The following is an 11,605-nucleotide window of genomic DNA, read 5'->3' as shown; positions in this document are numbered from 1 at the left end:
TACCCTATGACATGGATCAGGAATGACAGTATCAGGTACATTTGGCACAGATTACACAATAGCATCTCATTACAAAAGATCTTTGTATGATGGAATCCATTGTTGTGCCTATTGCGACTCAGCAGCTCCACTATATGGTGAGTAGCAACTTTCCTTCTCTAATATTGTTACATTCCATCCTGGATTTTCCATTGTACAACTTGATAATTTTTCCCTTAAGGTGTCCATCAGGAAACGCTCTAATCTAACATAATTTTCCTCTACAGTAACAAGATGTATAAGCTGTTTAACATGTTTCGATATAAGGAAGGATACTTAATTGGCACTTTTGCTTTCTTCAACATTGTTCCACCATTTGTTGCCATGAAGCACTTCATTAACACTGCTGCAGGTAACAGTGTAGAAACCTCACCAACAGGAGATCCATCCTCTATGGCAAAAAGGAGCACAGTAGTGACTGCAGCTGCTCCACATAGGATGTGCCTGAGATCAAGAAAGTCCTCAGCTGCAAATGGGGATTTTTTATAGTACTGGGGCAGAAGGGGGAAGGTTCCAATCAGAATGTAAGTACTGAAGTTAATAACAACAAATGTGGGTGTTACCAGCACAACAGCATCCCCTTCCCTGCAGAAAACTGTTCCTGTAATACTGGTATGTCAAAAGAAATAAAACTCAGTCCCAACAGTGGCAGCACCACAACCAATCACACAATAAAAAATAAGCTCAAAATTTTTCACCAAAATATTCAAAGCCTGCTCTGTAAGTTAGACCAATTTATTGTAAATATTGATGAACCAACAGGTGCAAATTGTACTCATATTCTCTGTCTGACAGAACACCATGTCACTTTTGGCATCGAAATGCTCAATATTCCAAACTATGTTTTAGCTACCTCATTTTGTAGAAAGCATATGTGCAAAGGTGGGGCAGTTATTTATGTGCAAAACAGCTTGTCCTTTAATACAATAGATGTAGAGAAATATTGTGTAGAGAAAGACTTTGAGGCATGTGTCACAGAAATAGTAGAAGCTAACAAGAAACTGGTAATTGTAGCAGTATACAGGGCTTCATCTGGTAATTTTAAAGTATTCATGAAATAATTAGATTCAGTGCTATTGTATCTCACAAGAAAAAATAGGGACATTATAGTGACTGGAGATTTTAATATAGATTTCCTAGAAAGCTCATCTCCTAAGACAGAGTTTGCAAATTTAATGCATACCAACAACCTTGTCTCCACCGTCAGTTTCCCCACAAGAACTACTGCCACTTCAGCACTTTAATAGACAATATCTTTGTAGATATGAGTAAAACTCATCACATCAAAGTTGAAAAAGTCATAAATGGTCTCTGATCATGATGGGCAAATACTCACAATTGACAACTTTAATACAAATCAGAACAAAGCTAGTGAACAGTGGAAAAGCATTAGAAACATGAATGAGGAAAATATCCAAAAATTCAAATTATGCATTCGGTAGACTGACTGGAGGTATGTTTATCTTGCAAATGATGTTAATACAAAATATAATTTATTTACTGATGAATTATCAGGTATATTTGAAAGTGTCTTTCCAAAAAAGGTCTGTAGACTACAGAACAGGCAGTCAAGCAAAAAACCATGGCTAACCAAGGGCATAAAAATATTATACCAGAGAAAAAGAGAACTATATATAACATCCAGACAATCCAGTAATCCCCTCCAGATGAACTATTATAGGACATACTGCAAAATTTTAACTAAAGTCATTAAAGAATCTGAAATTAATTGTTCAAATAATAAAATCAGAACGATTTGGAATGTAATAAAGAGGGAAACAGGTACTGCACCATCTGACAATGAAAAAAGTGCTGTCCTAAAAATTAACGATTTGGAAATAACTGATAGTAAATAGATAGCAGACACATTTAACAACCACTTTCTAAGTGTCACCTCTCAAATAGGTTGCAGTGGTGACCTAAGGGAAGCTGCAGATATTCTGAAACTTAACCTCCCACAAAGTTTTAATGACATAAATGTAACACCCATAACTGTTAATGAAATAAAAAAAATAATTCACTCATTGAAAAGTAAAGGATCTTCAGGTATAGATAACATCTCTAGTAAACTGTTGAAAGCCTGCAGTAATGATGTAAGTGTAGTACTTGCTCACATTTGCAACACGTCTCTTTATAAGGGAGTTGTACCAGAGAGAATGAAATATGCCATTGTGAGACCTCTTTTCAAGTCTGGTGATGCTACAGATGTCAAAAATTATCGTCCTGTCTCTCTCTTAACAACATTTTCAAATGTTCTTGAAAAGGTAGTGCATAACAGGATTGTGGCACATCTTGATAAACTTAATATTGTTAACCACAGACAGTTTGGTTTTCAGAAAGGTGTTTCCACAGAGCGTGCCATATATTCACTCTCAAATGATGTCTTGGAGTCTATTAATAGTAAGAAGTCACCAGTTGGTGTCTTCTGTGATATTTCCAAGGCCTTTGATTGTGTAAACCACAAGATATTCTTGGAGAAGGCCTATCATTATGGAATCAAAGGGCCTATAGGTAACTGGCTAAAATCATATCTTGAAGACAGGAAACAAAAGGTGGTTCTAAACGGCTGCAACAAAGGATCTTCTAATCTAGTGGATTCTGAATGGGGCAAAATTCAGCATGGAGTTCCACAGGGATCTGTCCTTGGACCCTTGCTGTTTTTAATATATGTTAATGATTTACCCCTGTCCATTAGTAAAAATTGTGAATTCACGATGTTTGCTGATGATACAAGCATTGTTGTAGATGGTAAGTCTATTGCTGATCTGGAGACTGATGCTAATGATATACTCAGAGAAGTTACAGCTTGGTTTTCAATTAATTCTCTTTCAGTTAATATTAAAAAAAACTAATTTTATACAGAAATATAGTAATTGCTCATGACAACCATGAACTAGAACAGGTGCAATCCACTAAATTCCTGGGGGTTCACATTGACAGTAGTCTCAACTGGGAACAGCATGTGTCCCTTACTCTAAAAAGGCTTTCATCAGCAACTATTGCTCTAAGAATCATTACTCATTTTGGGGACATCAACATTTTAAAATCATGTTACTTTGGGTACTTTCACTCATTAATGAGTTACGGAATAATATTCTGGGGTAATTCACCAGCCTCAAAAAAAATCTTAATTGCTCAGAAGAGAGCAGTCAGAATCGTGTGGGGTTCCTCCACGAACCTCATGTAGAAAACTTATCACACAGTTAGGTATTCTGACTACAACATGTCAGTACATATACTCTCTGATGAATGTAGTTAATAAAGACTATGCTCAGTATGAAACAAATTGTTCATACCATAGCTACAATACTAGAGGTAAAGATGATCTACATGTTGAACTAAAAAATTTATCACTTGTACAGAAGGGAGTAAAGTATGCTGCTATAAAGACTTTTAATGCATTGCCTAATTATATTAAATGTACAAGAGAAAATGAAATGCTGTTCAAAGGTACATTAAAAAAATACCTGCTTGACCATCCACTGTACTCGTTAGATGAATTCTTTTCCAGAAGTAACGCCCTCCCTTAATAATAGATGTATTTAGTCTCTTAGTTATTAGATGGACAATACAACATTATGTTAATGTTATAGTTATAATGTTATATTGTGAATTGCTATACTAGTTAAATGACAGCTTGTAAATGAGAAAAAGTGATACTTATTAATATCTATATCATTGTATTATATTACTATTCTGTAGCATTAATTGTATTTGTACAATTGTATTGACACGTTCCACATCCAGGTGAATCACTCGCATGTACAGATCCATGGAACACGCATACCAAATAAAAAATGACTTGTCAGTCAGGTAGATAAATGCTATGTCTCCCATGTGCTGGACACAATTGCAAGAGAACTTTTTGCTGTGTATCTTGATCTCACACTGCAGTGCCCCATTGACCTGGGAATGGATTGATGACATTGCATGGGCTATGTATGACATTCGACACAACAACTGCACAGTACAACAGAAATCCAAGTCCAAGCGTCTCTCCAACAAGCATGCAAATGAGGCACATAGTAAATCCCTTATCAGTCTCATCAACCAAGAATGGGACAAAGTCACAATATCTGTTCTTGGTAAAGAACCAGTTTTGGGTGGAACTAGAACTCTTGCACAAGTCACACCTTGTCTTTCTTCAGAGGCTGCAGAAGAAATATAGAAATGAGAGCAGCATTTTGTGCTTGAAGAAGACACAGAAGTCGTCATCTGTCCAGCTGACTAGAGTAATGCCTAGTTTATTCTCCAGCATTCTGAATCCATCAAGATGATGTGGAACTTACTAAACAACAGTGTCTACCAAAACAGTTCCGCTTACTAAACAACAGTGTCTACTAAAACAGTTCCACTGCTTGTACGAGATAAATAAGCAGAAAGATTCCAACTCTTCTCAACAGCTCTAACACCCATAGTCAGCAAATTGGGGTCTCCTACTTCTGACCTGTCTTAGTACTCACAATTGTTCACCATCTGTCAGGGAAACGGGATCATCATGTATGGACCACCACTGATTTCATTCAGTGCTTCCAAGGATTACAGCCTCAGGATAGTTACAACGCCAAGTCACTCTTCACTTATGTGCCTCTGGGAGACTTGTTCCAGCTCATTGCCAGAAAGTATGACCATGACTGAACTTTTCAAGTATGTCCTTAGGTCTGCCTTTTTATTCACTGGATATAATTACACACAGACTGATGGTCTAGCTATGGTACTGTGAAGAGACTGCTCTAAATTTATCACCATTGAGAGCAACCTGCTGTAGTGTGACCATATAGGTAACTGGAACTGAATATGTTTTTGGCTCATCTTAAATCTATACATCCAAAGGCAAAGTTCACTACAGATGATGAAAAAGATGGGCAAAGCCATGTCTGGTCGTTTTGGTGAAATATAATAATGATGGATCACCTTGTCATTGTGTTAACAGAAGGCCTCCCCCCCCCCCCTCCCCACACACACACACACTTACACACACACACACCAATATCAGTCTACTTGGCTCCAGCTGCTGGACTGCAGCACGAAACACAGTGTTCTCACCACACTCGGCCCACATCCTTTTCAGACAAGGAAGTCTCCAACATAAGTTACATCATCTGCAAAAACTGGTCATAGTAATTGGCACATATGATGTGCTTTCTAGTCAAAATTGTGGTGAGAAACAAATAAGTCACCACAGGAAGTACTGTATGCCACAGCCTTCTTACCACACAATGGTTCTCCATCCAGGAATATGGATCGCACTTAAAAAAAGAACAGTATGAAGTGTGCGTTCTGGTAAGCCACACCCCAACCCCTAGAGTAAAAATGAAACAAGAGTGTTCCTCAGCACAATCAAAGACAACCTAAAATGCCAGAAAGGTGGATGTATTGAGAGTTGTGCAACTGCGAGCAGAAATACATTGCACAGACAAGAAAAACAATGCAAGAGATACTGGATGAACACACAGTACACCAAGCTGCTCTGGACTCACAAATCAGCTGACACCTAACAGATAATTGTATACAAACATGCTATGTACAATAAAACAGAAATCATGGTTTAGGATGCCACCTATGAGACAATGTTGTCAAGGAGGCTGTGGAAAACAGCCTTTTGTGAAATCTCATGAACAAGGACAAACATCATTAAATTAAAATTGTTACATGCTTCATGCCAGTGTGCTGCTGACCACTGGATGTTGAAACCAGAGATTGTTTAATAAAGGTAAAATAATTTTGAATAAAATCTTTTAGTAGTCCAGACTGCTGTTCACATAAGTTTGAGTGGTTACTAGTTTCAGCTGATTTTTCAGCCATCTTCAGCTCTGAAATGATAACAGAAAATTTCAGTAAGAACGGGCACTAAAAGCAATTAATGAAAACTTTGATACAATAAACAATGGTCAATTACATACTGAGTGTGTGTAGTGTCTGTTTCTACTGTAAAGAACAAATCCTTCTTACAAGACCAATTTGATATACAGTATTATGTATACAATCTCTTTACATCAGTAACTAGTTGACAACTACAGGCTGTGTGTGCTTACACACAAGGAAAGGAAAAGTGCCTATAGGTGGTGCACTAGTACGCATAGTAACAAAAATACTATCATATAACATAAGTAGTAAAATATAATAAATGAATAAAATAAAAAGATTTAATTAAATAATATATATCTAAACATAAGTAGTAAAATATAATAAATGAATAAAATAAAAAGATTTAATTAAATAATATATATCTAAAATCATAAAAACCATAAAAAAGTTAAGAAGAGTATGTGCAAGAATGTAAGCGTATAAGATAAATACGGAAAAAGGTTTTCAGGTTCTTAATGCGACACAAATTCATAAAAACAAGAAGGAAGAAAATGGGAGTTACACAACAAGTACTTCAAAAGAATACAGCAAAGAGAGGGCTATAAGCTGAGTATAAACCCAAATTCCATAGATAAGCATGTCCTGGGCCAATATCTATGTATTCCATAAGTAAGTGTGTCGTAGCCTGATGTTTAAGTTCATGTTTATCGGTTAGGCTAAGTTGAAGAGATGTGATGACTGGAGCAATTGTTTGGTTGATACATATCATAGCCTGATGTATGTGCACTCTGTAGATAAGTGTGTCATAGCTCGATGTTTAAGCTCATGGGCTGGGCGAAGTTGAAGGGATGCTGTGTATCCTGCTAAAGTCCAGTCAACTTGCATCAGCATTATAGTCAGAAGGACATTTATTTAAAAAAAACAATTAATACAGTATATAACTAAACAAGGAAATGTCAACTAGGTGTCATCTTAACACAGCCATTATGTCGCTCCTCTTTTTTAGCCTTTTTATCACCATTTTCTCTTTTCATACTTCATTTGGAAGTCACAAAAACTGTTCAGATGTGCCTAGAAGGATACAAGTTGCTATTACTATAATTTTCAGTAACAGACCTGGAAACATTAAAGATAGATTCCATTAAATTTCGGGCATACAGCCGTGCACATAAAACTTCCTCCACTGATATTTCAGTTGCGTTTCGTCCAGCCATCCTCGGAGTGAGTCACAAGACTGACAAAAAGATGCCAAGTGTGGACTTATATGCTCCACTGCGGCGGTACTGCTCATGCAGGTCTCAGACACTGGACAGTGGCAAAGAAATACACTTACATATGCACTGCCTGTGGCAAAGGCATACTGACATTCGATTTGCTTATCATTGTATGTTCGGCAGTGGTGACACCATGACAACTTCTAGGGATTTTATTCAGAGACTTAGCAATGTCAGGCTAAATAGTACAGATGTGCTTGTTAGTTTTGACGTGGTATCATTACACACCAAGGCACCTTTAAAGGACTCTTTCTCTCTTATCGGCCGACATTTTGATAAGAACATCAAGGCTATTTGAAATTGTTCTTTTATCATCTTATTTTCAGTTTAATGGTGAATTTTATGAGCAGATTGATGACGTTGCAATGGGAAGCCTCCTCACCCCTCTGGTAGCTACTTTATTCATGGAAGACTTCAAGGACCAGGCACTGGACTCAGCAAGTTATAAACCAACGGTCTTCTGGAGGTACGTGGACAACACATTTGTGGTATGGCTGCACAGGATGGATGAATTACATCGGTTTCATGAGCATTTGAATTCTATCCATGTTAGTATAAAATTTACTCTGCCTCCCCTTTTTGGATGTTGTCATTTGCCATAAAGATGATGGCACATTAGGACAAGCCATATATAGGAAAACAACACACACAAATCTACATCTACATGCCAGTAGCTGCCATCACCCTTCACAGGCCATAGGTGTCCTTAAGACCTTAGTTCATATGGCACACTGTACATCCAATAAAGATAATTTGCAAGAAGAGCTTGCATACCTCAGGAGCATTTTTAAAACGAATGAATTTTTTCCGCAATAAAATCATAGAGCATTCAATGTGAAACCTAGAATGCAGGCATGTGATAGGGAAGAAGACAGTAATTCCTTCAGATCAAGTGCGTTTTTGCCCTATGTGGGTGCTCTTTCCTCGAAGATAGGCCATATTCTTGAGAACCACTGTGTTAAGGTGATCTTCTGGCCACCCACAGAGCTTGCAGTTTTACTTGGCTCTGTAAAGAATGATTTACTGCTTCTTAAAGCAGGTGTGGTGGAAATTGTAACAAGTCACACATAGGTCAAACATCTCGCACTGTTCATGGGAGACGTGGAGCACTGAAGATGCACACGCTTATTACAGCCAGACAAGTCAACTGTGGCCGAACACTGTATTGATACAGGGCATTCCATGAATTACAGTCACGTGAAGATTTTAACATCCACCTCTTCCTTTTGGGATTCTGTCTTCAAGGGAGCTATAGACAGTAGATTAGCTAATAATTTAATAAATAGAGATAATAGTTTTAATTTGAACAAAGCATGGAATCCACCTCTTGGGGTAATGAAACTGCAGAGAAGTTGTCATGGTGTCACAACCGCCAAACATACATCGATAAGCAAATCGAATGTCAGTACGCCTTCGTCACAGGCAGCGCATGTGTAAACGTATTTCTTTGCCACTGACCAGCGTCTGTGACCTGCATACGCAGTACCGCCGCAGTGGAGCATATAAGTCCGCACTTGGCATCTTGTCATCAGTCTTATGACTTACTCTGAGGATGGCTGGATGAAACGCAGCCAAAATATCAGTGGAGGAAGTTTTATTTGCACGGCTGCATGCCCGAAATTTAATGGACTATTCATTACATGGTAAGAAGTTGAAAATGCACAATCAAGATAATGTTTCTGAGGGTTTACAGGCTTCCAACACTGAACTTTGGGAACTTTGCCCCATAATTACAAAAAGAATATTAATAACTAACTAATCAATACGTGAAAAGTCAGTGTATGTGGTGATTTTGTATAACTTTGGTTTGTTCCCCACAGAAACATTCTTAATAAGAGTAGAACAACATTGCACAATGGCAACTGCTAATTTACTTATCAGTCCAATTGCCTTTTATGGAATAGATGTGACCCTTATAAGAAATCCTTTATTTAGCTATGGCTGTCAAATGGCGGCAATATATCAGTTCCTGTTAATTAGGTTTAGCTAATAAGGAGAAAAGTACAGTTTCATAGAATCACAAATGCTCATTCAAAAGAAGTCTGCAAGCAAACAGTGGGAAGATTTATACCAGTATCACGCAGTAGTCAGGAAATTCATTTCTTTCCTAAAATTATTATTACAGCAATCTGTGTCTGAATACACATCTTTATTTAATGACTGTCAATTTGATATGTGTGTAATCTTGGTTGTGCTGACAGTACTACTCTATTTGTCAATATTGTGTATTCTGGATGGTGTTATCACTTGAAGGGAAGTTTATCAGCGTGTAAAAGTGTATGATATTTCTCACATAATTGCTAATAATTATATGCTATGAAAATAGTAATTCCCAAGATACGAAGTACAGACATGTCAATACTCTGAAACTTTAAGATACGAAAAATAATGTATTTGCATGGGGATTAGTACAAGACATTATTATAGTCTGGTACGGTAATGATGGCAGTTTACACAGCTCAAGACATGGACACGAATTGCTTTGTTATCTGTTCCAAGAGACAGTTGCAGTAAGCACACACACATGTTCTGCACTTGATGAAAGCATGTATACTGCAAATTATGTCTCTTATTTACTCATACAGAATTTCTCACTTACCACCACCAATAGCTAGGACAGCTCACAACAGGTTGAGTAAAAATTCAGTAAATGAATCACTACAATCACATTTCATGCTCGCATTGACTATGACAGTCACAGCAGAGCACTGCAAACACTACAGAACACTCTTTGGTTCTCAGAGAACATATGATGTAGATGTGCAGAACAAGCCTAAACTCAACCACCATCCTTTGTGTCTCCAACTGTAATTTTAAAAATGGCCATTGTTAAAAATGAGTGCATGAGCGAAGCAGGGACAAAGACTCAAGAGTAGTAGCTATCAAAATGTCTTTTCAGAAAAAGACTGTCACAAACTAATCTAAACACTTAACTGATACTGGCATACTGCATTAATGAGACAGAATAATGAACAGTCATTAAATGTGATGCTTGGAGGACAGATGAGCACAAGGCCATAATTCATCAGTAACACCTGAAGGTGACTGCTGCAGCACTATTTCCTAAAGCAACAGCACTGCTGTCTGTAGCAGAAAGACCTAGATTGTGCCAAACTTATGTAGCTGTCCCCTCAAACAGAATCATGGAAAATGAAACAATGTATTTAAGTTGTTTCCAACATGAGTGTCTGATGTACGATATTCCTGTATCACAGTCCTATTCCTGCTTGCTGCTAACATGCATCAGATCAATGTTTAATACTACTGAATATGCCTTTATAGTGAAATGCATCAATTCTGACATGCCTACGGTTTGTGAGGCATTCATTGGTCTAACTCCATTATTTCACAGAATAATTAAATTACTAATTTCCACTGTGTAATGATAATGGAAATTTCTGGATAGAATAATATGTACAATAAGGGAAAGGCAGCCACTCACCTGTAGTGAGTCAATGCATGGGAACAGAAACAATGCTCACACTAGCTTTTGAGCACTAGCACTTTTTCTGACAAAAGTAGACACATTCACATACGCAATACCACAGACACCCAAATGTGCACTGCTGTGTCCACAGCAAGACTTCCACTATGACTCTGAGTGGCCGAGCGGTTCTAGGCACTGTAGTCTGGAACCGTGCGACCGCTCTGGTCGCAGGTTTGAACCCTGCCTTGGGCATGGATGTGTGTGATGTCCTTAGGTTAGTTAGGTTTAACTAGTTCTAGGGGACTGATGACCTCAGAAGTTAAGTCCCATAGTGCTCAGAGCCATTTTTGAGCCACTGTGACTTGAATGACTGTATGCCCTATTTGACTCACTAAAATTAGAGGGGGAGAGGCAGTGAGGGTGAGGGAGAGGGCAAGGGTTAATTTAATTCATTTGCAGCTTTCAATTAATTGATATTACTTTGTGGTCTGTTTGATAGTACACTTTATTATCTGTTTCATTAGTTCTTTAAATCAACTAAGCTTTCCAAACAACAGTAGTGAGCCATGGCTGACTACTATTGGAGGCAATAGCACCCCTGCTTGAAATCCTGGAAGTCACGGCTGCTTCACACCTGAATGGAGTTATGGGAACAGGACCATTTATATTAACATATCTCCCAGTGATTGTGTGTACAGTCTTCAGTCAGTGTAACTGATGGTAATTTGTTTTCCCATGCCACATTCCACACAAGTGCATGAGCATTCTCTGTTGTAAACTGAATTGATGAAACTGAAATTGCAACATAATCTGTGTAGAAAGCAAGACAATTTTTATAGATGACTATGCCCTAGTAATCAGATTTGAGAGCACTGATGTTTCACCTTGTTAATTTTTGAATAATTTTAAGGAGTGTTTAACTTGTATGTGTAGTCACTTCCAGGATAAGTTAATATTGCCTACATCCTGGACATTCTTGTTTGTAGCCTTATTTGGGCAGACTGCTGTTCCCTTCTGGTGTTTGTTGGCAGGGTAGCTCTGGCAGCAGACAATGCAT

The sequence above is a fragment of the Schistocerca nitens genome, chromosome 4 (assembly GCF_023898315.1).
Source record: "Schistocerca nitens isolate TAMUIC-IGC-003100 chromosome 4, iqSchNite1.1, whole genome shotgun sequence".
Taxonomy (NCBI): domain Eukaryota; kingdom Metazoa; phylum Arthropoda; class Insecta; order Orthoptera; family Acrididae; genus Schistocerca; species Schistocerca nitens.
The sequence above is the reverse complement of the archived record's forward strand: the minus strand, read 5'-3'. Positions refer to the sequence as shown.